This window comes from Crocodylus porosus, unplaced genomic scaffold (genome assembly GCF_001723895.1).
Source record: "Crocodylus porosus isolate Cpor-Errol unplaced genomic scaffold, CroPor_comp1, whole genome shotgun sequence".
Classification (NCBI taxonomy): domain Eukaryota; kingdom Metazoa; phylum Chordata; order Crocodylia; family Crocodylidae; genus Crocodylus; species Crocodylus porosus.
Window position 1 is genome coordinate 64,212 of NW_017728934.1, and position 13,833 is coordinate 78,044.

Sequence of the window (13,833 nt, forward strand, 5' to 3'; positions counted from 1 at the left end):
CCTTTGGGAAGCAAACACGTGGGAGATGACAACCAAGGTAGCATCTTAGCAGAGACTCGCTTACTGATGAGGGGCCTGCACCTGACAGTCAGTAAATGTGGAGACTCAGATTCTGGCCACTTCCTCATTAACGACCCCTCACTGGTCCCCATCAGTACCCACAAAAGCTGGCAGTGCCCTGACCACAATACTGGCATGGTTGTATATATGATACTCCCTTACCTAGAACACCCTATATTGTTCCTCACTTCTAAGAGTTTATAATGCAGGTTTACTAGGTGCTGTCAGAGAACTGTGCATTCCTCCCCAGAAGTGGCTGCATTTTAGTGGCACCGAGGTATCTGTAGCTTGAGAAGCGTTTTGGGGGTGTCCTTTGGGACAGAGGTCACTAAACGTACACACACACGGCATTGGGGGGTGGGGCACAGAAACAGCTGTCCCCTCAAACACTGCAAAGACCCTGAGCCACTCGACACAGTGCATCCCCCACCCCACCATGTGTCTGGGTGTTCGGCAAGAGAACATGCAGCCCTGGAAGCAGGTTCAGGGCTCCAACAGGAGGAAACAATTTGCAGGCACGCAGAGGCCTTCTTTAATATGCTTCTAATTTCGGGAAGGAGAGCGCTTTGCCGGGGGCATTCTCCATGATGCCGCCTCCTCGCCTGCCTGCTCCCCTTCAGCTCCTCCACATTTGTTTTGTCTGCCTGTTAACACGTTTTATCCGCCCCGATGCAGGGGAGGAAATGGGGGAGGGAGGCAGGGATGGGCAGGAAAGCGGGGCCAGCACCTGCAAAGCCAAGGGGAGGCGATAGCGCAGCTCACAGCAGTGGGAAGAAGGGGGCCTTTAAGGGAGGGAGAGAGGATCCCCCTGCCCCCCCAAACTAGCCCAAGGGGTGGCAAGGATGAAGAGGGGAGGTTTCTGTGTGGGGCAGGCACTTCTACAAGCCTCCCACGGCGAGGAGACTGGCCTCAGGGCTTCTCAGAAACCAGCTTCACAAAGGCAGCAGCTTTGGTTCCTCCAATCTCTTCATGGTCTTTGGCCTGACCCCTGGGTAGGCAGCGCACGAAGCTCTTGCCATGGCATCGGATGGGTATTGAGCACAGCAGAGCCTGACCGCAATGGCGAGAGCACCATGGTCAAGCCCAGTTCGGGAAGGGGGGCCTGACCTGTCTGACACCGAGAGCCAAACCCTTTGGGCCCCGCGGTGAGCAGCCACGGCTGCAGATGACGGCACTCCTGCCCGAGCCCATCATGCTGCTGGGGCGAGAGGGGCTGCCCTCACCCTGGGGGTGGATGGCAGGCCAGCGCTGCCAGCCTGGGAGTGCAGGTCTTTGCCAAGAGCAATTAAAGCATTTGGCCAACTCTCCACAGGAGGCTTCCCCCAGCAATTGCAGCCTCCCTGGCCTGTAGCCTTGTCACTACAACTCATGAATTTGGGCGGGGGGCCCTACCATGGCTTGACAAGCTGCTCTCTACCCACCCAGGCAGCACAGAGCCTGGTGCCCCAGCGCCAAGCTAAGCGGTGCCACGCTGCTGTCTTTGAGACCCTGACCCGGCCATAAAACTTCTAATGACATTAATCCCGGTATCATGGGTCAAGCCGCCCTTTGCTGATTCTGAATTCCCCCTACATTTCTGCGGGGCGGCTGTTCATTGCCTCCCCTTTCAGAAAGAGCTGTCCCACACTGCGCCCCAGAAGGGTCTGCATTTCAGCATGGGGGGGGGGGAGCCATTCCTGCCTGCTACGTGGGTTCCTGAGGGCCAGAAAGCATTATACTCAGCAGGGAAAGCAGCAGCAGCAGAGCACATTGCCAGGGTATTTCCACCCAACCGTCTCCTCCCCAGGGACCAAATTCTGGAGGCTGATGGACGCGGACCAGTGGGAGAGGGGGAGGGGTGCAATCCTTTTCTAAACAACTACTCCGTTGTATTTCAGGATTCCCACAGATCAGGACTGAGCCGTACTTCCACCTCTCCCTGCTACAAGGGGGTATCTTCCCCTGCCCAGAGGATCATACCAGGAGGGGGGGACTTAGAAATCAAAGCCGTCTAGGCGTCTTAAAGGCAAAGATGCACGGGGAAGCTCAGCCGGGGAACGAGCACGTGGGTCTGCTGCCCTCCTCTCCTCCTGGCCCAAGTTTTCCTCCTCCTGTCCACCCCGCCTGCAGCTCAGAGGGAGCAGGGGATGCTGTAGGGCTCCGGGATGCTGCAGACTCCGGTCTGCAAGGACCGCCGCTCCATACCCCGCTGCTCCCTTGCGAGAGAGCCTGACTAATTTCCTTTCCTCTATCACTTCCTGTCTTTTCCGGCCTGGCATGGAGCTCAGGAAACAATCGGAGTGAGGAAACCACAGGAGGCCACGTGGCTGGGTGGCCACGAGGGAAGCGGCATCATCAGATGGTGGCTCCTAAGGTCCCCGACGTACCTGGAAGGAAGAGACGGTCCACCCTGACCCCGCTAGGCTACTTGCAGTTTTTGTTGGTTTTGTTTTTAATTGCCCGAGAGCAATCCCCCATCACCATCAATTGCAGAGCCAAGACTGTCGCATTTGGAGGCACTTATAGACTCTTGCAGGGGTCAGCCTGCCCGCAGCGCAAAGGACAGGCCTTTACCCTCTAGCTCCACCAAGTCATGCAAGGCCGCGAAGAAGGGCTAGATCTCCTCCGCCTCCCACCCCCAGTGACAAAGGCAAGCACAGCCCCTGGGCCGTGACTCAGCCTTCAGTCCATGTGTGGCCAGTCAGATGATCCCTAACCCCTTCCTAACAAAGCTGCTCCTTTGCCTCCCTGGTGACCGGCACACAACACAGGCTTTACCCCAGCCGGGCCAAGGGACACCACACAGCCTGGCCCTGCCAGTGCACCCAGCGAACAAGAGCTGCCATGCCTGAGCTGCCAGCTGGGGTGATGGGAGGCACAAACTGCTCTCCCCTCAGGGCTCTCAAAACATTTGATAAGGAAGGAGAGTTAAGTATCATTCTCCCCATTTGACATGGGGGGGAAACTGAGGCACAGAAGAAGGATGACTGAGTTGTGGTCGCACGGCACAGGAAGATACAGAACCCAAGGGGGCCCCTGCCCTGCCCTGAAAGTGAAACGCACCATGCAGCGGTCCCCCTCTTGCACCAGCGAGATGGCACCGATGGGATCGACAGCTCCTCACGCCCACCCTGCAACCAGCTCAGCTCGACCCCGCTTCCCTCCATCTGCTTTTCTGTAAACCACACACTGGTGCAGTTCGGAAACAGGACACCAGAGAACCACGCTCGGACCCGTCCGCTTGGCCCGCAATCGAGAAACATCTCTCGCTAAAGGGCCAGGTCTTGCCGGGCCCCTTCTCAGGCAAACTCCAGGGGAAGTGTTTGCATAAGGACAGAGCTGAAACTGCAGCCTCCGGCCCAGTGATTCAAAAACAAAGCAGATGCTTCTCCAGGCCTCCTTACCAGGCAGCAGGGATGAAGGCAACCACATAACGTGGCAGTAGGGGGGCCCAGTTCATTTCCACCCTGCTTGGTCAGGAAGAATTCCTGCTTTACCAATTAATATTTAAAGCATTTGATTGAAAAGCATGAATTATTTTCTGTCGCTCTCACGCAGGTCAGAAAAGGACAATCTTATGTTGGCTACTTCTGTGGGCTGGAAAAAAAATCAAGAGAGCTGCTTGCAGTAGGGGAATCATCTTATTCCTGGGGCCCAACTATCCCACCGCTTCACTTGCTGGAGTGCTGAGATCTCCCAGGACTAAGCCTTTGCTGGAGGTGTAGTTTCATGCCTCACCAACATGCCGCCACCTCTGCTGCTGCACAGCACGCTGTTAGGACAAGAAGTTTCCAGGCAGAATTGCCAGGGGGATGGGTTAGACTGGATATAATTTGGCCAGCAGTAAACCGAGATGCCTCACAATGGAAACCTTTATCTGCAAATACAATTTGCTGGTTGATGGTGAGAACAACTTTGACCTGAGGAACCTGCCAGTCCAAGCACAGAAAGTGGCTTCAAGAGCCTGAATATGTTTGAGTTCCTGGCACTGCTTGCTTTGAAAGCCTTCTCCCCATAAATCCAGGCCGACAGCAATTGTGCGAGACCAGAGGACGAAACCTGAGGGGCTGAAGCAGAAAGGCAGCCTGCCCAAGCCAAGCAGAGATGAGCAGCTCAGCCAACCCAAGCTCTGGCCAAGGTGATAAACACACCTGCGGCCTGGACGGCAGAGGCTGCAGCTGACTTTCAGCTCAGGTGGGCATCTACCCTACAGACGCACACCAAACGGTCACCAGGTCCTTCGATAAAACACCACCGTGTGTCAGACACAGGCATATCTGTACGGTCGGGATAACTAGCAACACCAAGAGGCCAGGAATGCTGTGGGAGGGTGTGCGCGTATGGGCAGCGTCCCAGCTCTCAGAACAAGAGATGTGCGCCAATCCTGGGCTACCCAGCCAGCCTTTAGGCACACGGGACATCCTGGGGAGGAGAAGGGCTCTGGGTGCACAAGGAAACCCTCACCGTCCTGTGGCAGGAGCAGCCCCCGGACGCCCTTCCTGACTCCGCCTGGGCTTGCATGTTCTCTCCTGCCGCTCTCACGTGCCCTGCGCACTCTCCCACCTCCACCCAAGCGCCCTCCCTCTTCCAAATCTGCTTGGAGGAAACCTTCCCAGCAACTACCCGCGCCCTCTCCGCCACCATGCCCCACTTCACCTCCTCTTCCTTAGGCCCAGCCAGGGCAGTACCTGGCACTGGCTTAGCAAAGAGGCTTCCCCTCTCTCCAGCCAGTGTAGTGAAATCAGCTCCAGGTCTTGTGGAGCCTCTCAAAATCAGTTTTAAAGCAGCCCACATTGAAGGAGTCCCCTGCTGACTGAGACAGGGTTGTGCCCCATAACTTCCATGGCAGCCCCGGCTGTCTTTGCCAAGAGGCGTGCCAGCTCAGCGAGGGGTCCTCAGGCTCCCGTGGCCTCATGCAAACAGGATGGCTGCAGTCCTATCCACGCCACCCCCTTGCTGGGCTGCCTCTCCCTCCACCCCCACGTAACCCAATCCCCACCACAAAAGCAGCTGCAATCGCTGCCCTTACCCATGCCTGAGACTCGGCCCCCTCGCTCCCTGCGAGGCACCAGCCCTGCTTCCCAGCTAGGTGAGACAGGGACCCTGTGAGCGCCACCTCACCAACCCAGAGCAGCCCTGCCGGGCTCGCAGGAGCTGATCCAACACTAGGGGATGGGGAAGCAGACCTTACAGCCCTCCGAAGCCAAGGAGGGGAAACCCATTCAGTCTAGAAGCCAAGCACCCTCCACCAAGCCATGTTGCTCCCCCTGGGCATGGGGTCCCAGTGCCACGGGGAGAAATCACTCCAGGCAGAGTGCAGTGAGGAGACTTTTATACCGTAACCCCCTTCCGGAGCCCCTTTAAGAGCGCTTCCTCCCCTCACACACCTGCAGGCACCATAACCGAGCTATGAATTTCGTATCCCACACGCTGTATATACAGGAAATAGGAAATGGCCCCTGCGTGCACAATCAACACACTGTGCAATTCCATACGCTAGCTCCAAACACACGACTCGCGTACAACCATCCCACACCCCCCAGAGCGACCAAAGGGCCCACACTCTGCAGAGGGGAAGCCAACGAGAACCGATATCCCCACCTGGAGGCAGCTGATGTGGAAAGAGGGGGTCTTAAAGGGTCACAGAGCTTTGCAGCCTGGTATACAGTCACCTCGACTCACAGTCACAGGGCTGGCTCGGTGGTCTGCACAGTCCTCCTGTGCAGAGGGGTTTTTGGGCATCCCCCCACTTCTTGGAGCCCCAAGTTCGACTGCAAGCAGGGTCAATGCTGCACAACGGGGTAAGTGGAGAACGGCGTGGTCTCTTGGGCACTGGTCTGTGCGATGAGGCCCCAAACACCAAGGGCGGATCTGCCGAGCCGAGACATTACAACTTCTTTGCACCTCTAGAGTCTGTGGCAAAATTTCCACTCCCATGTCTTTGTTGGGGGCAATAACTTCCATCCCAGAGGGGGACACATTTCAGGAGAGAGGTGTGAATTACGCTACTGGGATCTTACAGCGTGATGCCCTCTATAACTCTGTTATCAATGTATTTCCTGACCTGGACAAAAAAGGCTCTACCACTGATATTAAAATAGCAACTAATGGACGCTGCCCAGTTCGGCATCCAATTATGCTAGATGCTGGACAGACGCACGGTGAGAGAGTCTTGGAAGGCATACAGTTTGAACAGACAACACAAAGGAAGCACTGTTATCCTCCCCGTACAGATACGGAGCTGTGGCCAGCTGAGAGTCTCTGAGATTAAGTGACTTGCTCACGGTCAGATACAGAATCGGTGGCAAAGTCAAGAACTGAGCCCTGCTCTCTTCAGTTCCAGCCCAGTGTCTCAACTATATCCTTGCCCTCTTTCTGTTGTTCCTTGCCACTCAATAAGGGAGTACTAGTCGCTCCTGCTCACAGCAGCACGTGCTACAAGTTCCCCGAGTGCCCAGCTCAGGAAGAAAGTGGCTAAGGGCTGACTGTCAGGATTGCAGGTGTGAAATGTGAGCGATCAAGACAGCTTTAGGCACTCAGACCCCAGAGTGTCTTGCTCACACCCATCTTTTGAGCCAGCTATAAAACCCGACCACAGGCAGGCATTACGGATCCCACAATACCAACCACAAGAGCCAAGACGTGGCACCTCTGCCTGTTTCCAGCCTGGTGCCGGACAACATGCCCATCTTAATCGCCACTTCCACTTCCAGCTGGAAACAATCACCTCCTTTGCCTCTTCAATGCTGCTGCCCCACAGACACTGGGAAACGGCCACTGAGGCAGCAGCCTTTCAAAGGGGGGTGAAGCAGCTCCCATACATGCAGACCGTAAATCATTGTGGGATGAAAGCTAAGGCAATATTATTAGTGGGAGAAACGGTTCCAGGAGGAAACAGGCAACAGCTGAACAGATCTGAATCCAAAGCACGAACAACTCTCAGCACGTACCCGATGATGTGACCAACCCAGCAGGCAGACTTCTCCTCCCAACCCTCCTCTCTCTCCACCATGGTCTGCACAGAGCGGGGGCCATGCTGCATGGGGGAAGCAGCTTTGCTTGGCGTGATTCACTCTCAGGTCACCGGTGAGCGGTGGGGAGCGTGCATTTGGTGGCAAGGAAATGAGGCTGGGCCGAGGCCTGTGAGCCGGTTGCTATATTAGGGTAGCCGGCCCTGGCAACACACACGGGAGGTCAAAAAGGTTACTTCGCCTCTGGCTGCCCAGCTCTCCGGCCTCGGTTGTGAGTAAACATGGCTGCTGCGCCGAATTCGGCTCCTCGCCAGCGGGAGGGAGGGACTCGGAGCAAAGGGCCTCCCTCCTACAGACCCTGCTCCCCGCAGGCTGGGGTACGGAGCGCCCAGTCTTCTGGCTAATCAAACCAAGGCCGAGTTGAAAAAATTGGTACCGCTTGCCTGAATTGTCGGCAGAGTTGTGAGCTTCCTGCCTCTCAGAAATGGGGCAAAATGGCTGGCTAGCTGGCACGAGAAGCGCAGCCCATCCTCCACCGAAGAAAACTTGTTCTGAGTCTGTAAACTTTGATCATCTTCCGGAGAAGCTAGTGGCTATTGTGAACAGCTGGATCTAATTTTATGAGGAGTGAGGAGGAGACACTCGTGCAGAAACAATGAGGCGGAGTGCTCCCACCCCAGGACCTCAGAAGCACTTGAGGAACAGTTACCCTTCGCAACAGTCCCGGGAAGCAGGGGTGATCGGGCCTGTTTTGCAGACAGGGGAGCTGGGGTGCAATGAGGACGTCATGCAGGGTCCAGAGAAGTCTGTGCTGCCATACCTAGACTGCTATGGAGACCTAGATGAGTTGTACCACAGCTCCTGATACCATCACAGGCAGCCTCACGTACTGGCAAGAGCTAAAAGTCAGCACTGGGATCTCTAGAAGCAGCCCCAGACTCTGGATGTGAAGCTCCCCCTAGCTCAGGGTGCCTGGCCCCCGAGGTCTGGCTCCAGCTCTTTCAATACCAGTCATCTGCTTATGGCAATGGCAGAACGTAGGAGGCTCCTTCTGCCATTCACTTCTTGCCAGCCTCTGCCCAGTGCCTGCCCCATCCCCCCGAGCTCCCCCGATGAGGCAGGAAGCTCTGCCAGCAAGCTCTGGGGTTAGCACAGATTTTACATTTTCAAGCCTGCAGCCCAGCATCTCACGCCTGGAGCCTGCACAGCACTATTCACCTGCAAACAGTTTTTTTCACTTCTCATCACAGGGTGGATCCCTGTGGCCTCACTACAGACATGGGAGCGAACCACCTCCATCAGTTCCTCATCATTAGAGTCACTGGGATGATTGCCAGGGCCAGACTGGCCTTGCTCCAGCTGGCAACTCTGACCGGTGGATAAATGGCACACCTGCCCCTTTCTTTAACGCCATGGGTGAGTACAGCAACTCAGTGCCTCTTACTACGTGCATGTGCAGCACCTAGTGTAATCAGGCCTTCATCTTGGGTAAGGCTAAGAGCCGCTATAATAGACAGCAAGTTTTAGAGCGTAGCATCGTCTGACACAAGGTATCACAGAGTCCAGGAACTTCAAAGCAGCTGCTGAAGTGGTCTGACTTGGCATCTGCCAAGGGAGGATCTGCTGTACCTAGATTTACACCTCTGTGGCAGTAAGCAGTTACAAATGAGTGCAGTCATTTCTCTGGCACTTTTCATCCCGCAGGACCTTGGTGTGCTATACTGAGATCACTGCAGCACTGGACAAAATGCAGCCACCTCTGGGGTGGTGGCCAGCTCACAGCACTGCAGTGCCTGGGTAGCAAAGGAGCAGGGACTTCAGGCTCAGCACTCACTCTTGCAAAAGATCCCCCAGGGGTCTTTACTGCGTGCACAGAGCAGACAGGACACTGGGGAGGAGGAAGGGGTTGCGTGACAGGGCAAGGTGACCACTGGGCCATCAGGAAGAAAACGTCAGCCAGCGAGGCAGGGGGAAGGAGAACTCCAGCATCCAAGACCAGCAGACAGGACCTCTGCGTTTAATATCTTATACAGACCCCCGCAGAGGAAACAGCACAGGCTGAGGTTATCGTGCTGGGATCTGACCCCACATTTCCTGCAGTCCAAAGCTAATGCAAAGCCCACGAGGCCACAAAGGGACCCACAAGGATGCTGTCTGCATCGCCTCATCTTAGAAAACTGACGGGCATGTGGGAGGCAGGCTGGGCTCCTCCAAGGCCCGCAGGGGCTGGGATTCCCCCAAGGCCCTCCTGGATCCACTTTTCTGGGGAGCGAGTGCTCGTGGCCTCTCTCTAAAGGTTTGGAAAAGCTTTGCCCGTCAGCTCAGCACAAGCACAGGCAAGGCTCCAATATGGATTTATGGGCGGGGAGGAGCTTACTGTCTTCCGGTTTAAAAGCAGATGCAAGATCTTGCCCATCAGGAGGGAAAACCCAAAATGGCAGGACAGAAACCCACAGGAGCCATGGTGGGTCTGCAGGACTCTCAGAGGATGACACCAAATGCACGGCCCAATGGGCTGAGGAGCACTGAGCTGCAGGCAGAGAATACCTCCATAAATAGCCCCCCTCCCACCCCAATAGCTCAGACGCTGTATCAGGCTGAGCGCATCACCATCTGAAAGCTGCTTTCCTAGCAGCACGTACTGATCTGGTGCTCTCCAGCAGGCATCTTGAAGCATGTACAAGGACCAGTGAGCTGGGCCTCACAGCAGGTTGGTATCACACCCATTTTATAGACAGGGAAACCAAGGCACAGAGAGGTCCATGAAAGGGCCAGATCCCAGCTCTCCTGTGCTGTAGTGATGAGACCATCCTTCCATACGCAGCAGAGCCTTAAGAGCAGCATACGCTGCTCACCCATTGCTGCCTTCCCTCTCGCAGTCTCCCTGCCCTGTTTCATAAGGCACCACAGTCACCGAGGCAGGTATGAGCCAGCACCCGCCCACTTCAGGTGCCTTCCAGAACCCACAACACAGATATCTAGACTAAGCAATCAACACAGAGGGAGTGATTTCCATTACGGAGCAAAGTTTTGCCTCTGTTGTATAAGCAGGCCTGACCTGGGCACTCGCACCGAATAATGCCTCTGATGTTATCCAGACTCAGACATGGGACTGAGTGCTCACCGCACACCATCTGAGCATGGCTCAGACTCAGCATGGGGTGGAAAAACCCCTTGGCACAGCTTGTCCTGCCAGGAGAGTCACTTCCACAGTTCTCCCGCAGAAGCAATTTACCGTAATACTCAGGAGAGAGTGCAAGGGGTCTGCGGGAGACGGGGCAAATCTACTGCTCATGAACGCAGCACAAGCTGGAAAGGCATTCACTTCCCACCACCAAGCACATGCCTCTTTTGCTGAGGACTCGTGTTGCCCCTATTAAAGCCTGGATATTTCTATCCCCAGGTTCAATGCCTTTTCACATTAGGCACATCAAGGAACTTCCAGGAATCTGGGGCCGGAACCTTCTTTTTTCATCCTGGGTTTGCAGAGCATCTAGGACGGCGGGGGCCCACATTCAGTGCAGCACCTGCCCGGCTCTTGGTGCCTTGAACCCTTCTCCAGAATTCACCCCAACCCACGCTAGAGAAAGAGGAGCAGAAACCCAGATCTCAGCCTTGCTCAGAAGGATCAGGCACAGCCTGACTCTTCTCCCCGGGGCAGCGCTGTCTATAAATGAGCCCAGCAGAAGGGATCACATGCTGCCAGCCTCGTGTTCAGTGCGTGCCTGACAGGAGTGGCACGGGTACTTGAATTTTAATGCATTAATTATAGTCAATTACCACTTCCACCCCCACCGCCCTGGCAGGACAGCTGTACCTTGCTCTTGCATTAGTGGGGATTTTTTTTTTCCTTCCACCATGTTGCTAAATGCAATGAATGAATCAGCCAACTTCAGCCTCTCCCACCACGGCCAGCCGTTCAAACGCTCCCCTCCGACTGGGCCATGACAGACTCAGGGAAACAGATGGGGGCAGCAGAAGTAGTGTCAGGCTGGCAGTTAACATTGTGACGTGCTCCTCCTTTTGCCCCATCAAGCATCACAAGGTTGTTGGCACAGTCCCCTTAAAAACCGAGGGGGTCCTAAAGGGACCAGGTAAGAAGGAGGAGGCACTAGGCACAGTCCCTGCTGGTAGATTCTTCCTGGCATGGGTGGGAAGAGACTCCCTGCACCTTTCCCAGCAAAGCCACTGTCTTCAATGACTCTTCTTCACTTGTGAGCACCTCAGCCAAACCCCTCCGCCTTCCCCTTTCGCGCTCAGCAAGTTATTAACATTTAAGATTTCCAGTGCAAGGTACTTGCAGAGACAGAGGAGCAAGCTTGGTGCTGCAGGCCACAGGCACTCAGACTGGCAGGGCCATATGCTGGGTACCCTAGAAATACCCAGGACAGAGAGCACAACCCTCATGCAACACTGTACCCTCATGCCATACTCCCTCAGCACCTGCAGTATGGCTCTCCCTGAGCTTTATTAGGGTAATTTTTATTATAGATGTCAATTTGGTGCCACCCTGACAAGCCCTGGTGAATGGAGGCTGTCCACACAGCATGGGCAGTGGCAAGACAAACTCTTCCCATATACACACACGTTCCTGGTACTGCTGAGCAACAGGGAGAAAGTATTTCAGTGTCCATGCCACGTCCAGCCGTTGGACTCTGCGGGCACTCACTGCCAATACAAGGTATGCGCTTGCCCTGCAAAGAACTGAGACCCATCAAACTCATTTCACCAAGGCCACCACCCTGTTCCTTATCGCCAGCTTGGGTTGAACTCAGTTAGGTGACAGAGGCCAGAAGAAGCTGAAGCCCCTGCACCAACTCATTCTCCTTTGTATCCATTTCTTCCCAATTTAAGCCCATAAAACAAAAAGCCCAGCCAAATCTCCTTAATGATCTGATAATCTCTGTGTAGAGCTCAAGTTTATGTGCAGTTTCTTTCGCGTGAAGAGTGGTGCTCTGGGAAGGTGGTTTCCTTGAAAGCTCCTTGGAACAAACAAGATGGAACGACACCTACCCTCAGCGGGTAGAGATTATATTACGAAGGCAAGATTATAGACGTAGCACGCGTGTATACACACACAAGCACCAACAGAAACACATACACACTGCCCTTCTCTTGACTAGCAAGTTAAACTGTGCGTGTCTCTATATCACGGTGTGACCCACTACATGTCAACTTGCCTACAGTACGACCAATAGCATCAAAAACTTGAGAGTATAAAATCATACCCCCGCCTCTGAGCAGGGTTATGCAGCCTATAATGCTCTCTTCACATCAGCTTTTACCCACTTGAGAGGCAAGAACAACAACCTGGCTAGAGCTGATGTCGTTCTGAATCCTTGTGCCAGCCCTGCCGCTGCACGAGCTGGAGTATGTCACTTCCCCTCGGCTATACCCCTGCTCCCCAACCTGTGAAATGGGGATAACATCACTAACCTGCCTCGCAGGAGTGTTGTAAGGATTAACGGCATGACCCCTACACTCGGAGAAGTACGAACACTTCCATGTCAAAAGGATATGCATGTGGGGCAGAAATACCATGACCTCCCTTAACTGGTTCATAGAGACAACACGTGGAGAAATCCTTCTTGGCTGGGGGCTTTGGCTTGTGCTCAATAGGACACAAAGGTGACCAAGGCATTGCTTTCTAGAGACACTCCTCATACAGTACAAGAGCTGGCATGTCTGGGCCTGCTCGACGGGCAGTACGTCCCTATGGACCCATGACTGATTATCTGCTGGCGGCAACCCGGACAGGATGTCTTCTGGTAAGGCAGCCTCAACTGCAAGGCACCTCTTCCCCCCGGCTCCCGAGCTCCCCAGTGCTGGGCACCTCAAAATCACCCTCTCCCGACACACACACTCATTGCTACTCCGTATCAGGCGGGAAGTTCGATGTTGCTGCATTAAAAACCTCTGACTCATGCCACGCAGAAGGGTAACGACACACCAGATACACCGTCCTGGCTGACCACCATTAGCGTGGCCTTTTCTGTAGAGGAAGGGACAGCCGCTACCCTGCCCCCAGCCCTGCCACCTATGTACCACCGCTCTTATTTATGACGGACAAAAGGAAGCCCCACTGGGACCTCTGTCTTTTCTTCGCTGCCCTCTGCTCTCCCGTTTCCCTGTTTGTTAATTCATTAGCGCTCTGGGTCAGCTGCCCAGAACTAATCAATCAGAACTGGATTTTCCATGGAGACTTTTTTTTGTGACTACCGACACAGTGCCTCCAAAACCACACTCCTACGCTCACCGCCTTTGCAAACTGGCTCCTGTGCCATCGAATCGGCTCGTCTTCCCCATCCCAAAACGTACTTTCATGTTTCACCCCAAATCCCAAAGCCGCCTGCTGTCCTCTAGCACGGGACTAGGTCCTCACGTGTCCAACAAAATGACACCCAGAACTGGCCAGTAATTCTCGGTCTTTTTTAGACTCAAGGCAACCCTGGATACACTCGAGGCACTTCTTGGAAAAGGCCAGCTCTTCGTTTTCACTCTTTTTTTTGCCTGTAGAAAGACAACAGAGCAGTTTTTCCTGTTGCCAAGAACCCAGAACGATGGCGACTAGGGACCCCTGGGTTTATCTTGCAAATCGCATTTGTAAACCTAACAGCGTTAACACGGTGCGGCGCTCAGCAGCACCCTTGAAAGGATCTCCAGGCGCCCCTGGGTGCCGTGCAACCCTGGCGGTGATTCACCGATACAGATGGACAAACACGTACGCTTGGGGGGAGGAAAAGCAGATTGGTTGGGCCTCCCGCTTTCCCCGCAGAAGAGCAAAAAAACCCCAGCCCCTGGAAACACGACACACGGGTGAAAA